The sequence below is a fragment of the Lissotriton helveticus genome, chromosome 4_1 (assembly GCF_964261635.1).
Source record: "Lissotriton helveticus chromosome 4_1, aLisHel1.1, whole genome shotgun sequence".
In the NCBI taxonomy this organism is placed as follows: Eukaryota; Metazoa; Chordata; class Amphibia; order Caudata; family Salamandridae; genus Lissotriton; species Lissotriton helveticus.
This window is the reverse complement of record NC_136063.1, coordinates 513,513,549-513,527,822: the sequence shown is the minus strand read 5'-3', so window position 1 is coordinate 513,527,822 and position 14,274 is coordinate 513,513,549. Positions and strand designations below refer to the sequence as shown.

Below are 14,274 nucleotides of genomic sequence, written 5' to 3'. Positions count from 1 at the left end.
TTTGCCCTGTTCCCATCATGCACTGGGACAGGAACAGACTAATTTGCATATAGCCAAGTTCTGAGCTGGGATGGTGCAGTGAGCTAAAAAACGGTGATGGATCAAGCCCTGATCTTTGGACTGGGTAAGAGTGGTCTGCTTAATTCAGGCACTCTGTTCATCACCACCCCCTTTTCTGAATCATTTTGTCCACCATAGCGTGGAAGGGTATACTCAGATGTGAGTCCCTTGCTCATTGCACCATCAGGATTCAAGCAAGCCGGGCCGACGACGCCTGAAATGGCAGAAACCGGTCCCCGGAAGCTTGTTTCCTTCCCAGTATAAGAATTGGCTTGGTAGTTTGGTTTGCCCTGTTCCCATCATGCACTGGGACAGGAACAGACTAATTTGCATATAGCCAAGTTCTGAGCTGGGATGGTGCAGTGAGCTAAAAAACGGTGATGGATCAAGCCCTGATCTTTGGACTGGGTAAGAGTGGTCTGCTTAATTCAGGCACTCTGTTCATCACCACCCCCTTTTCTGAATCATTTTGTCCACCATAAGCGTGGAAGGGTATACTCAGATGTGAGTCCCTTGCTCATTGCACCATCAGGATTCAAGCAAGCCGGGCCGACGACGCCTGAAATGGCAGAAACCGGTCCCCGGAAGCTTGTTTCCTTCCCAGTATAAGAATTGGCTTGGTAGTTTGGTTTGCCCTGTTCCCATCATGCACTGGGACAGGAACAGACTAATTTGCATATAGCCAAGTTCTGAGCTGGGATGGTGCAGTAAGCTAAAAAACGGTGATGGATCAAGCCCTGATCTTTGGACTGGGTAAGAGTGGTCTGCTTAATTCAGGCACTCTGTTCATCACCACCCCCTTTTCTGAATCATGTTCTATGGTTGTCAGAAACTAAATCCCTTCTTGTCTATCCAGGGAGGTTAAACTCCTCCTTGCCTATTCGAGAAAGTTTCTAGTGAACTCTGAGCTAGCTGGCACACACATAACTTTAAGTCTAATATCGTCAGTAGAAGACCTAGTTAACCACAGTCCTACGTCTATACTATTGAAGATATTATTCCAATGCGCAGAGCCTATTGGGAAAATAGGAACTACACTACACTGGCACCTTCAAGGACAACTTTCCGAAAAGTTTATCATGGTTGCTGCTCACCCCCTCTATCAAGTGTTCCAGTTCCCTATCAGAGAACTTTATCTTCCTCTTCCTGGGAGTGACAGATGTCTTTGCAGCATTGTTGTCTATCCTGGCTAGGTGTAGGGTAGCTGGGTTGTGAGGGTGAAGTCTCTCAGCTCAGCTTCTGTCCTCTGCCTCCTCCTCTGAGCTCCTCAGGGCACTGAATGAAGCATGGGATGTATGACTTCCTGGTTGTGATGTTATCAGCCTGCTTCCGGAGCGACCTGCTTTTTGCGAATTCGCTATTACCGAAATAGCTAATACAGAATTCGGTAATAGCTAATTTTTATTTTAAGGAATCGCTATCGTGTATTTGGATTTTTTAGCGATTTTTACCGAATTGCTAACATTTACCAAATCTGTACATGCATCCCGAAAAACAAATCATTATTTGCGATTCCTCTCCACTCTGGAGACTATGGCTTGCTCTAACCCAGCAGTCTTTAAACAGCTGGGTTAGAGCTGTTTAAAGTGTGCATGTGTGGATGGTTGTCTTAAGATGGCCAGCCAAAAAGACATGTGCACTTTAAACAGTGCCAAAGCAGCCCACCCTCCTCCCTGCTGAGTGACATGCTGCTGTCACTCAACAGCAGACCACTACGTTCTGACGCTCCGTTCGGGACAGGGAAGAGAAACAAATGGTCATAAATTACCATTTTATTTTTCAGGAGTTTGGGGAATATTAAGTGGGGCGACACTCCTCCGCTCCAACAGAGGAACCACCCCAGGTACTCCCCCTCAGAGATTCCTGTTGTTGCCCCACCCCTGCCTTTGTACTCAAATGCATGTAGGGCCAGTTTGAGGTCTAGACGGTCGGAAACTCTTTTCCTAGGCAGCCCCCTCTCCCTGTATAACCTCCTTAGCTCTCTCATACTGCAATATGACAGGCAGCTGAGATCCATTTCCATTCTTTCAAGGTTTCACTGGTGCAAACAACAAAGTCCCAAGTCGATGAAGATGAAGCAGGAGTAAATTTAGAAAAATTACCAATTTGAGAGTAAAGGATAATTTGAAACTCATAATGATCTTTGTATAGAGTTGTAGTGAACAGTGAGTTACTATGGTATTGCATGAACACCATCCTATCCTCACTGCAGTCACCGATGTTAGAAATGGGATTCCTGGTTGGCTGAGGTATGCACCCAGGCCAGGCAGGAACAATCACTCTAGTCAGGGTAAGCTGGATACACACTAAAAGATAACCTGTGCTCACCCTCTGGTAGCTTGGCACAGAGCAGTCGGGCTTATCTAAAGACGTGTATTGGAGAGAGGCTGGCAGAGCAATAAGTGCAGAGAAATTTCCACTTTCTAAAAGTACACAACAACACACATGCCAGTACTGATATCAGTTATTCTTCATTTCATTTGATCACCCTTGAAACTTGATGTGACCGTAAAATATAGTTTTATTCCTTTTCAAATGTTTTTTTGAAATTATTGTTCATGAAAATTTTCATTTGAGAAATTGACCATCGGGTTTTCACAAAAACAACATATAGAAATGATTTTTCAAAAGACCACAAAATTGATTTAGTACATAATACAATGCGTTTAACACTACAAATGATATCATTGGACATGACGCAGACATGACATAGACTACAAATTCCACAGAACAAATGTAATGAGGTCAAGTTCAATACTTCAGAAATCAACAATGGAAACAATAAAGAAAAACAGAAAAAATGAAAAACTGAGTACAGCCCTGAAGGTTGAAATTCGGTACTGTATTTTTGAGAAAATTAAATAACAACCTTACTCAGGGCAATGACCAGACAGTGTACTATTCAGGCTCCCAACATAATATTGTGGTTTTTTTTTTACAGTTTTTTAACAAAGTTTTTTATGGGGACACGCCAGATAGTGTATTTTTTGTAGACTTGTGTGGTTACATCATAGTCAACCCGTTTTAAACCGAAGTGCAAGTTAGTAGGGTTCTCCTCAGGACCTAGAACACAAAGGGGCAGATTTATGTCGGACTTGCGCCACGTTTACGCCGCCGTTGTGTGAACGTGGCGCATACCTGCAACCCATTTACAACGTGACGCATCTAGGCAGATGCGTCACGTTGTAAAGCCCTGCGCCACATGTGGGTGTTCTGGCGCAGGGTGGGCGTTCCGGGGCAGGTGCGCCTCGCAAAAGTGCCTGCGTGAAATCTACAAGGTTTCACGCAGGCACTTTTAGGCCAATGCTGCGTCAAAACCCTGCGCCTGCTTGAAGCAGGCGTAAGGCTTGACGCAGCATTGGACAGATAGGGCCCCCCAGAGCATTGCTGGAGCTTTGTCGCGCTTGCGACGCAACTCCAGCAATGCGCCTCCTTTACGGCACAGATGCGTCACGCATCTGTGCCATTTTTGCCCCATGGTGCGCCGCATTGTAAATGCGGCGCACCATGGGTGGCGGAGCTGCGGCGCATAATAACTGGCGCATCCCTGGGGATGCGCCAGTTATTGTAAATCTGCCCCATAGAGAGCTGTGAAATAAAAAAAGAAAGGTACTCATAATACCACTTCTGTCAGAACACTTTCACTCAATCCACACCTTCCATACTAATCTTACATTTAAAAATTACCTCTTTATGAGAACAACCGATCTCCTCCATTAAATTTCTTCTATGTCAGCCATAGTATTCAAGTTCAGATACTACAATAAAAAAGAAGAAGAAGCAGACCAGTCGAGTGTGTCTGTTAAGTTAGCCTGAAATCGGGGCTGTTCAGATCAAAAAAGGTGCTTGGTTCTCAGGAGCGCGCAAACGTTTAAGGTACAGTGCTGTAGTTAAACCGGGCGGGGAGACTTCCCATATTAGATGGTGATTCAAATACTCACTTGGTTGTTGAAAGACGCATGGGCGTCCTTGTGTGGTCTTTCGCAGGTGAAGGAGGGCCTCTTTAGTTTGCAACCTGGGTAGCTGATGAGAAGAAACATGGAGGGGTTGTTTGCAAAACGAGTTACATTTTGGTGATAACAAACCGCTAGGAAAGCGAGAACAGGTGCAGGTAAAACAACTCACGAAGTTATGCGTCCTTGCAGCGTATTCTGTTAGTGGAGAGGGACCGCTTTCATCTTGAACTTTTGGTAACTAATGAGATAGAATGTATAAGATTTTGGTGACCACGGATTGTTATTTAACCATCAAGTGCGAGAATTGCAAAACTACATCGAAAAGCCTGATGGTAGAATTTCACATAAAGTTCTAAAAGCAGTTTTGGGTACAACGTTTATAATCAATTATTATCTGAATATGTAATGGTTATGCATATGGAAATCATTTTTATTTGCTCTTATCTTCTTACTTCTGCAGCTGAGGGCTTTATGTAAGTTAATCTTCCCCTATTATATACCTGTTCGTGCAGTGGTTTGAATTTGTTCTATCATCAAGATCCAATTAAGCTGTTTTATTCTGATTAGGTATTGCCCTTAAGGAAAGTACCTGTTACTAATTCTTCAAACCTGTACATATAGATGGCAAACTCTACTTCTTGATTTTTGAAAAATGTACACACAGGTGAGTAAAAAGAAGTATATGGTGAAATATTTCTCATCTCTTGCATGTTCTAACTTGACTGACCTGGACTCAAGTGAGATTTCATGAAAAATTAACAATGCTGAAAGGTTCATTATAAATTAGCTTAATGAGAGAATAAGCAATAAGGAGGAGATCTCGAAGACAGGAGCCAAGGAAAAACCTAAAGAAGGGCAAAGAGGAAACTGAAAAGAAGGAATTACATCCAAAGTTAAAATTAAATTTGGCAAAAGAGGGAACATATGTATTATTCACAAAAGAGAAGGGAATGAGATGGGGGGCTTGGCTGAGCACCTAAGATGGCGGACGTGCTTTAGTGGCGCTCAGAGTTCCATCCCCTGGTTATCCTGTGCATCGTGGCGAAAGGCAGCTGGAGACTGGCCCTGCTGGGCTAGAGGACAGGGAGGAGTCCTCGCTGGGACTGAGGAGAGGTCCTTCTCCCTTATGAGTGCAGCGGTGGCAGAATTCTATAACCGCGGTCTACCACGCGCTTGAGGTGCACGCAGGTCCAAGGCTACGGGGATAGGAGGCAGACCAGTGAGAGCGCGGCGCCTTGTGGAGGAGCAGTGGCGCGAACTGAAACTACACCAACAGTCTGGCCACCGCTGTGACAACAAGTGGTGATCGGCGGCCGGGACTGTCCCTTCTGGGGCAGGAGATGGAGGGGAGCCCTCACTGGGTCGGAGGTGGAACCCTCTCCCTTGCGGCAGTAGAGATCCGCAGCAGTGACTCCCCCCAGACAAGGCGGTTGACGTTGGAGCCAGGGACGCAGTGCCCGCAGTGCCTGGGGTATGCGTGGAGCGCCCTCCGGAGCCGCCCGAACCTGAGACAGAACTGCGCAGACGAAGAGGCCTGTAGCAGTGCGGCGAGGCAGCAGGAGGCAGGGGTAGCAGTTGGAGGCACCACTCATGATGGAGGATGCCATTCCGGGAAACCTGCAACTCCCTCGTTTGGGAGATGCCAGGTGAGCCTGCGGCGGTGGCACTGAGCTGTGGTGCAGGGTGAGGGGAGGACCGGGAGTCAATCGGGCCCAGGCCCCCCCTTGTAAGTGGCTAAACAGTGGCAAACGGCTGCCAGAGGGTGTTTTGTGGCCGGGGACAACCGCCAGACATTTATGAGTAGTGCATAGTGCAAAGGCCGTTTCGGGCCTAAGCTGTCCCTGCTTCATCACCAATTCATATGGAGGGCCTGAGCATTGGGTACAGGTGATTGGGACGTGAGGGTCCGAAGGCCGGTCAGGTCTAGACTACCCCCGCCTGATCATCCCCATGGTGGACCGAGATGTAGTGGAGCCCCGGAGAGTTGATCGCGATTAGCCCTGCTGGGCGCTGCCATATACAGCCAAACAAAGGGGGTGTTGTTGCTTGGCCCTGCTCTGTGGACTCAATGAGTGGTCGCTATCCCTCCCTGCGCTGCTTGATGCAATGGAAGTAACTAGTGATGTAGTCGCGGAGACGAAGGGTCCAGAGGCCTATAGGTTCTAAAAGACTGTGGGGTAGTTTCCTTCTAAGGAGCGTACTCTCAAACTGCACAATGTAAGAGACCGGAGGGGGCCCTAGATTTAATAAGGGTCCTATTGGTGCTGACTATCCCCCCTGTGGGGAGCTGGTCTCAGTTCCCTGTTCCCTGTTCCAGCACTGGGGAATTAATTCTAAAATAATAGTGTTACCAGCCGAATAAAGAGGAGTGTGGCGGGGGGTCGGCACGCCGCTTGAACGGGTGCTTAAGTAACCTCAAAGGAACCTATACTGCAACCAGCCTGGAAGCGATAGCACATCTTGTAAGCGGCTTAGAAGGAGTGGTGAGCACAGCGCATTGCTAGGGTATCTCTCACGCAGCAGTGGCCACCGATAAGAGTTGAGCACACTCCACTTCCTATGCCTAGCGCACAGCAGTTAGCGATGGGCTGTCTCCGCTCGACTACCCACCAAGATGCTCCATCCCGCAGACTGAACGTGGGAACACCCAAAAGTGTTGGAGCATCCATAGGGCCGAACCAGCCTGACCTCTCAGCCAAAATAGACTCTGTGTTGGCGGCGGTGGAAAAGTAGGCACAACACTAGAGCAGACACGCACCTCCCTGGAGGAAAGGATGGACAGCATCACCTCTGACTTCACGCTCTTACGGTCTGACCAACACAACTGGCCGATCAGGTACATGATACTGAAGTGGCACTTGTGGACCTCCAGTCCAGATCCCGTAAACTTACGGCAACCCTGCAAGACCTGATGGATCGGGTTTGCACCCTGGAGGAGAAGGTGGATGACGCAGAGGGGCGGACGCACCGCATTAATGTACAGGTGATTGGTTTGCCAGAGGGAGCAGAAGTGCAAGATCCGAGGGCTACACGGAGTCCTGGATGAGAGAATTACTTCCCCCGGGTTCACTCTCACCGCAGTTTGTAGTGGACCAGGCTAATAGAGGTCCACCTCGTAAGCCTCCCCAGGAGCTCATCCTCGCCCTTTCCTGTTCCGTCTACTGAACTTCCGGGACAGAGATGTGATATTGCAGGAAGTAGGTAAACACTCCGGCCCTAAGGTACAAAATGTCTCCATCTCCTTCTTCCCAGACTACACTGCACAAATGCAAAAGAGGCATGCTACTTTCGGCGCAGTCAAGAGATAACTCAGAGATCTTGATCTTTGATACTCTCTGCTCTTCCCTGCTGCCTGCAAGTCATCCAGAACGGCAACACCCGATATTTAAATTCCCCTTCAGAGGCCTGGGACTTGCTGGAAGAGATCAGACTGACGACTGTGCCTAGGCCCCCAGAGGACCTCCAGCTTCATAAGATACCCTGTCGTGGCCAGCGTAGAAGGAGAGGCAAAGACACGAGGCCACTCGTGGCCAGTCCAGGCCCGGAGCAGATTAGATCGGAACGCCAGGAGGCATTACAGGTGGCAGCGGCCCTCCAGCCAACAAGACCACCATTGCCGTCAAGCTCTACAGCGTCCTCATCAAAATCTCAGGAAGGCGCTGCCACCACACTGGAATGGTCGACAGATGATGGTTCCCCTCGTCTGCCGGACATCACCCCACAAACATTGGATGACATTATTTGTGAGCAAGGCATATACTGCCCCGGGTACCCAGAATGCACAAAATAAAGGTGCCACTGCTCTATTGCCTCTTATATCCGCTCCCACCACTCCAAGCCCCATTTTCTGCACCGTCACTCACGTAAGGCCCCAACATACTGCCACCTAACACAGACAATTATATTGGGGATGGAACACGCAAGCTATTTCCCCCCCTGTTTGGGTTCACCCCTCTGGAGTCAACTTACGGCAATGTACTAACTGCCATGATAAGGCGTGATTGTTTGGGCCGATCTCCCTGTTGGAGGTCCGCTCCTATGATGTTGCATGACCAATTGATTTCAGTTTTGTTTTTCCCTGCAGAAATGTTGCCGTGCTCAGAGACCTGTTGCAGTTACGTATACTCCTTCAGTCGGAGTCTACTGCATGAGTTGAGTCTGATTGATTCGTACCGCCCCATGACTGACCTAAATATTATCACCTGGAATGTATGGGGTGCACATAAGCCTGCTCAGCAGTACTCTATAAATGCCTACCTACAATGCAGAGTGACTAGTATCGCTTTATTACAAGAAACACACCTGACTAGCCCAGAGGCTGTTCCACTATGCCGTTGTTGGCGGGGTCAAGTCTATAGCACTAAATACTCATTCATGGCTAGAGGGACACTCTCTTGGTAAAGTCTGGGATTCCATGGGAAGAGGATGAAGTGGTGGTGGACCCTGCTGGGCGATATGTGCTCCTCAGGGGTGGATTAAACAGCCAACCTATTCTTCTGGGTACCATTTACGCCCCCAACACAGATCAGAATGCCTTCCTCTGCAGTCTATCGGCACTCCTACCCAGCTGGAAAGATATCCCATGGCTATTGGGGGGTGACTTTAACTCTGTTTTAGATGTCTCTCGGACCCACCCCCTCAGCCTGGGACGACTCCTGGTGGCCGACCACACTGGGAACAGCACCGATACCCACCGACCATGCACGCAACCTAGGATTCATCCTCGACTCCTCCCTCTCCATGTCTAGACAGGTCAACGCCATCTCCTCCTCCTGCTGCTACAACACCCTCCGCATGCTCCGCAGGATCTACAAGTGGATCCCGACCGAAACAAGAAGAACGGTGACAAAGGCCCTTGTCAGCAGCAGACTAGACTACGGCAACGCACTCTACGCAGGAATCCCAGCCAAACACCTACGACGACTACAACGCATCCAAAACGCCTCCGCCTGACTAATCGTCAACGTCCCCCACCGCAGCCACATCACCCCCCACCTGAGAGACCTACACTGGCTCCCCGTCGACAAAAGGATCACCTTCAAGCTCCTCACCCACGCACACAAAGCACTCCACAACGCCGGACCAGCCTACCTGAAGAGCAGACTCAGCTTCTACACCCCCACCCGCCAGCTCCGCTCCGCCAGCCTCGCCCTCGCCGCTGTTCCCCGCATTCAACGAACAACCTCCGGCGGCAGATCCTTCTCGGCACTGACAGAGTGCAAGGACTTTCAAGTGGTGACCAGAGGGCATTGTTTAGGCCACACATGGAGCATTCGCAAACAGCTAGACAAATTCCTGTCCACCATCAAGGGGCGGCTACTCTGACTGGAAACATCAGCCATCGTCCGTCCTGAAACACAAAGGCAACTTGACGATACCCATGCAGAAAGAGAGGAGATATTAGAAAGGTTGCACTGTCACAACTATTTGGTGCATTCAGCACGCTTCACTCTGCAGCAGGCAAGGCAGGTAAATTATTGGCCTAATAAATATGGCAAGAATGCTCGCAACGCCCCATACAGCTGTTAGTAGATGAGCTGGGACATAGGAAATATACAAAGCGAGACATTCACACAGTGATGACGAAACATTATACTAGACTGTATGCGTCCCAACCGAGTGGGGATGATCAACACATTGAGGCATTTTTTTACTGCAGTCGAGCGCCCACACTGACGATTGATCAATTCCTCACACTGGACTCCCCCTTGACAGTAGACAAAGTCCGGGAAGCGCTGCTGTAAGACATATGCGGAAACCCTAGTGCCCCGTCTACACTCCCTGTAAACCTCTGCAATCACTAATATGACCCTACCCCCCTCATTGTGAATGGCTAATGTGGTCTCTTTGATGAAGCCGAGTAAGGATCCCACTTCCCCTGGATTGTATAGACCGATAGCAATATTAAATAAGGACTATAAAATTTTAGCAAAGATCTTGGCTAACCAACTGGTGCCACTTATCCCCACACTGGTACACCCCGACCAGACTGGGTTTGTCCCTAACCGTAATATTGCTCTAAACATCCGTCGATACTTTAGGAGAGCTGAATACGCTCCGATAAATTGGCCCCGATCGGGTTGCCTGGTGCTGGACCATGAGAAGGCTTTTGACTCTCTTGAATGGAATTTTCTCTTCGCCACCCTAGTCTGATATGGCATAGGACCTCACTCCCTTAGTATGGTTAAGCTGCTATACAAACACCTGACAGTCCGAGTCAGGACGGTTCCTCATGTCTTGGACCCTATTGAGGTAAGACGCGGGACAAGGCAAGGTTGCCCGTTGTCCCCTCTCCTCTTCGCGTTGGCGATTGAACCATTAGCAGCTTACATCCGCTCGCACGTAGACATGGGAATCACCTTGGGAGATGGCACACACACAATCTCATTATATGCTGACGACCTGTTGTTGTATGTGTGAGATCTTCATGCCATCCCACCTTCTTTGGACGTGGCACTAACACGTTTTGCCAAAACATCGGGACTGAGGGTTAATGCCGCAAAATCTATTCCCTCCCCTTTCTTGCAGGCGAACTTGGACCCAGGATACTCCCTTGGGGAAGTCCCAGTGACATGGTGTATAGATCCTTTCAGATACCTGAGGGTTCACATAAAGTGTACCAAAGATATATGTTTGAAGGTACCATAATTAGAGCCACTACTGCCATCCAGTTACAAATGTGCTTCTGGAAGACCCCCCCATTAGGGTTCTCTGGTAGGATTTCCCTCGTAAAAATGGTGGTTCTCCCTTGTCTCATCTATTATTTCACTACCTTATTGATCGTCATTTCCCCTTCCTTTTTTCGCTAATGGGAAAAGACAGTTAGGGACTTTATATGGGGAACGTCAAGGCTTAGAGTGTCTAAGGGGAAACTATATCTGCCAACGTAACAGGGTGGGTTGGCGGTGCCCAATTTTGAACACTATTATCCAGCCTCCCAGCTGCAGTGGGTAGCCCGATGGCTGTCTTCACGACACTTAGCAGACACAGCTTCATTACAACCCCCATTGCTGCATCACACCTTGCTGCATATCTTTCACCCATGCACGAAACTCAGACCCTTGGGAGTGTTATTACTCACCATAGCTTACAAATGCTTCCGCAGATGCCTTTTCCTCACCAGGACTATCACGCCATATGTTCCCAACATCCCATTATTAGGAACACCAGGAGACACATGCACCACAACAGTCGAGCTGAGACACTGGGACATAGAAGGCATTCAGAACACGGGGATCTTTATCAAGATGGCGTCCTTATCCCACAAACAGAGCTTATGTCCGAAGAGAACATGTACCCCGGGCAATTTTTATTACACTGTATGCTCATAGCCTCTCTCACATCCAAATGGGGCAATCTGACCCAGGACCCACCCACACACCATACAATGCAGTATCTACATGTGATAGGAAATGGGGGCCACCTGACTTGTTGGTTCGCGTCATCACTCCGCCAGCACACAGAGACTGACCGTACCCCTCTAAATTAGCATTGGGAGGAGGCTCTGGGGCGTATGTTCACAGACCCGACACATATCCCGCCCAATCAGCGTTTCAAGTAGATTCAATTTTTCATACATCGGGCATACCTCGCCCCAGCCCAAATTAATAAGTACTTCCTTAGATCTGACGCAGCCTGTTCTTGATGCTACCTATTGGATGCAGACATACTTCATATGCTGTGGCATTGCCCGGCCCTAGGCGAATACTAGGCTAATGTGGTGACTATGCTGACCAATTGTACAGCCCGCAATATTCCCTTTCGCCGGGAGGTGTACATACTGCATCTTTTTAGTCAGAATAAGAAAAACAGGGCAACTTCCTGATTTCCTGACCTGGGATTGATCGCAGCAAAGCGCTTGATCACCAAGAGATGGAAATTCCTGATAGCACCCCACACCATAGCTTGGCGCCGCTCCTTACTCAATTGGGCTAGGGCAGAGGGGGTGGCATTGCGCCAAGAGATCTTCTGGGAATTCATATGTTACCTCTGGTGAGTCACTGGGAGAATATAGTGTCAGACTTGCAGGGCTTGGATGCTACCACAGAAGAGCCTCGAGAGGGGGACCGTGACCAGTTAACCCAACATTTAGCCTCTCAGAGTACACGTACAGAAGACTAGGAAGAACATGTCCCACTCACAAGATCCTAAATCAAGGAGCTGTCACCAATAGGTTTTAGCAGGAATCCCCCTCTTCAACACACTAGGCAACAGGTCTCTGGAGACCATCCAATCCCTAATTTGATTACTTTGCCCTCATGTTGTTGTACCCTACGTCCCGAATTTAATCACGTAATGCACCATGTTGAGAATGTAAGTGTGAGACATATTACAATGTCTTATCAACACCATTAAGGTTATTGTAATGCTATTCCTTCAGTGCCTACTTGAAACTTTGCACTCGCCAATTAACTTGCTTTCACGATTATGTGTACTCTGAACCGCATAGCCTGCATGTTGTCATAGAATTTGGTGTCATATAAAATGTCAATAAAAAGATTTAAACACAAAAAGAGAAGGGAATGAGACAGTAGAAATGGTGGGTTGGGGCGACTGTGAAAAGAACTATTTAGTGAAGGACACAGTACTAATAGGACATGAATCCAGTATATGTGTGTTGCAAGTCTGCTTATTTCCAGCTGCTGTATAATTGGGTGTGAACCTGCTATGCAGCATTAGTTTTTCCACGGATATACAATACTGACAACCTGAATGTAGAGAATGAAACTTTCCTCAGAAGAATTAGACGTATTTTTGAGCAAATAAAGGGAGATATCTTTGGCTCTTTAATGCCTTCAATAGGAGTGGCTCTAAATGATGAGAATATTTGAAATTGTCCACCCTAGGAGATAGACTTGTGGCTAACACCAGTGGTGCATTAACGGTTGTTAACAAGGAACTGCTTGCTTTGAAGACATGATAATCCAAAACAGACTTGCATTAGACATGCTCCTTGTGAAAGAAGGCAATCCTGTCACGCTCTTTCCTTCCACCTGGAGCATAACATGCTTCCAACAGACATGCCGCAGAAGAGAACGACAAAGAGAACTATATCTCGCGTAATGCAGAAACATAACCGCAACAGTGTGAGGTTAGTGCCAAACCTTTTAAATAGACTTGCAACTTTTAAGTCGATTACATTCGAGACTGGGAACGTCTCTACGCTTTCGTATCACAACACAAGGCCAAGGTGTAGATACGCTTCCCCGGTTATGTCAGTTAACAATTGGGTTGAGACAGATGATAATTTGTTGGAAATTACAAACTAGCGATTCTCTGTTGCGCACACTATGCCCCTTCAGAAATTCTGTCATTCTTCCAACGGTCTGGGCAAAATGAACACTGTTACAAATATTTTTAAACCAAACCCTTTGTAAATAGCTCCAAGAATTTGTTTTTGCTGGAGTAATTTCACATAGACATTGTTATCATTAAAAGCGTGCTAGAACATTTACGTTGTACTATTTGGTGCAGTGCTTGAGCATTTTTAATATTATCAAGAACCTTGAGCATTTTGTCACTAGCGACCTGCTAGAGAACAGTTATGAGGCTTTCGCATGTAAAGAGTAATGCAAGTGTAATCATAGAATCCCATGTGTGTTTGTTTGCTGTTAACAACAGATTTGTAATATCAGCTGACCTGATCTGTACTATCTGATTGCTTTAAGAGTTTGGCTGCCCCGCACACTGGAAAGGCCTCATGCAAAAACCAGAACCGTTTCCTGACCCGTTCCAGCCCGCTAAGATAAAAACACCTAGAGATTTAACTACCTCTCTCACTCCCAACACCCTTCCCCTTTCGGACCAATTGGCAGCACGGGTTTCATAGACCACACTGAGGGTTATGCAGAGAGGGATTGGAGGACTAACATTATATTGCGGGTGAGTGGCACGTCTAACACTCACAGACCCATCCTGCATATTCTATTCAGTTCAGAGAGAACATTTCAGGTCAGTCTCTTATTTGCTCCTGGGAAGAATTTCACAAACATTCATACCAATGCAAATACTAATTACTGGCTGGCAGAAGAGGGACATTGAATGTAAATGGGCCCCCAGAGGCTTTGGGCAGGGAAAAGGTATTGTTCTAAAACTAAATTTTCATTAAAATTTATCAAAAACCCAATTTCACCATTGAATTGGATATTTAATAACTATTACAAATATATTTGTAATTATTTTTCTATCTGTTTCTCCAACCACGATTTGCATTTCCCTATCAAACAGCCAGACTTGCTACAGTGAAAATAGCTTTTGG

The 14,274-nt window shown here is 47.5% G+C and overlaps 1 long non-coding RNA gene across 1 annotated transcript in view; it reads right to left on the bottom strand.

Annotated features, from left to right (window-relative positions):
* Positions 1–3,745: 3,745 nt before the first annotated feature.
* Positions 3,746–14,274, bottom strand: part of LOC144828712 (uncharacterized) — a 169,951-nt gene continuing 159,422 nt past the window's right edge. The window contains exons 2-4 of the long non-coding RNA XR_013610519.1: positions 4,186–4,254; positions 4,002–4,083; positions 3,746–3,818 (exon numbers count right to left, since the gene is read on the bottom strand). This is a non-coding gene — a long non-coding RNA (uncharacterized LOC144828712). The remainder of the gene's footprint in view (positions 3,819–4,001; positions 4,084–4,185; positions 4,255–14,274) is intronic.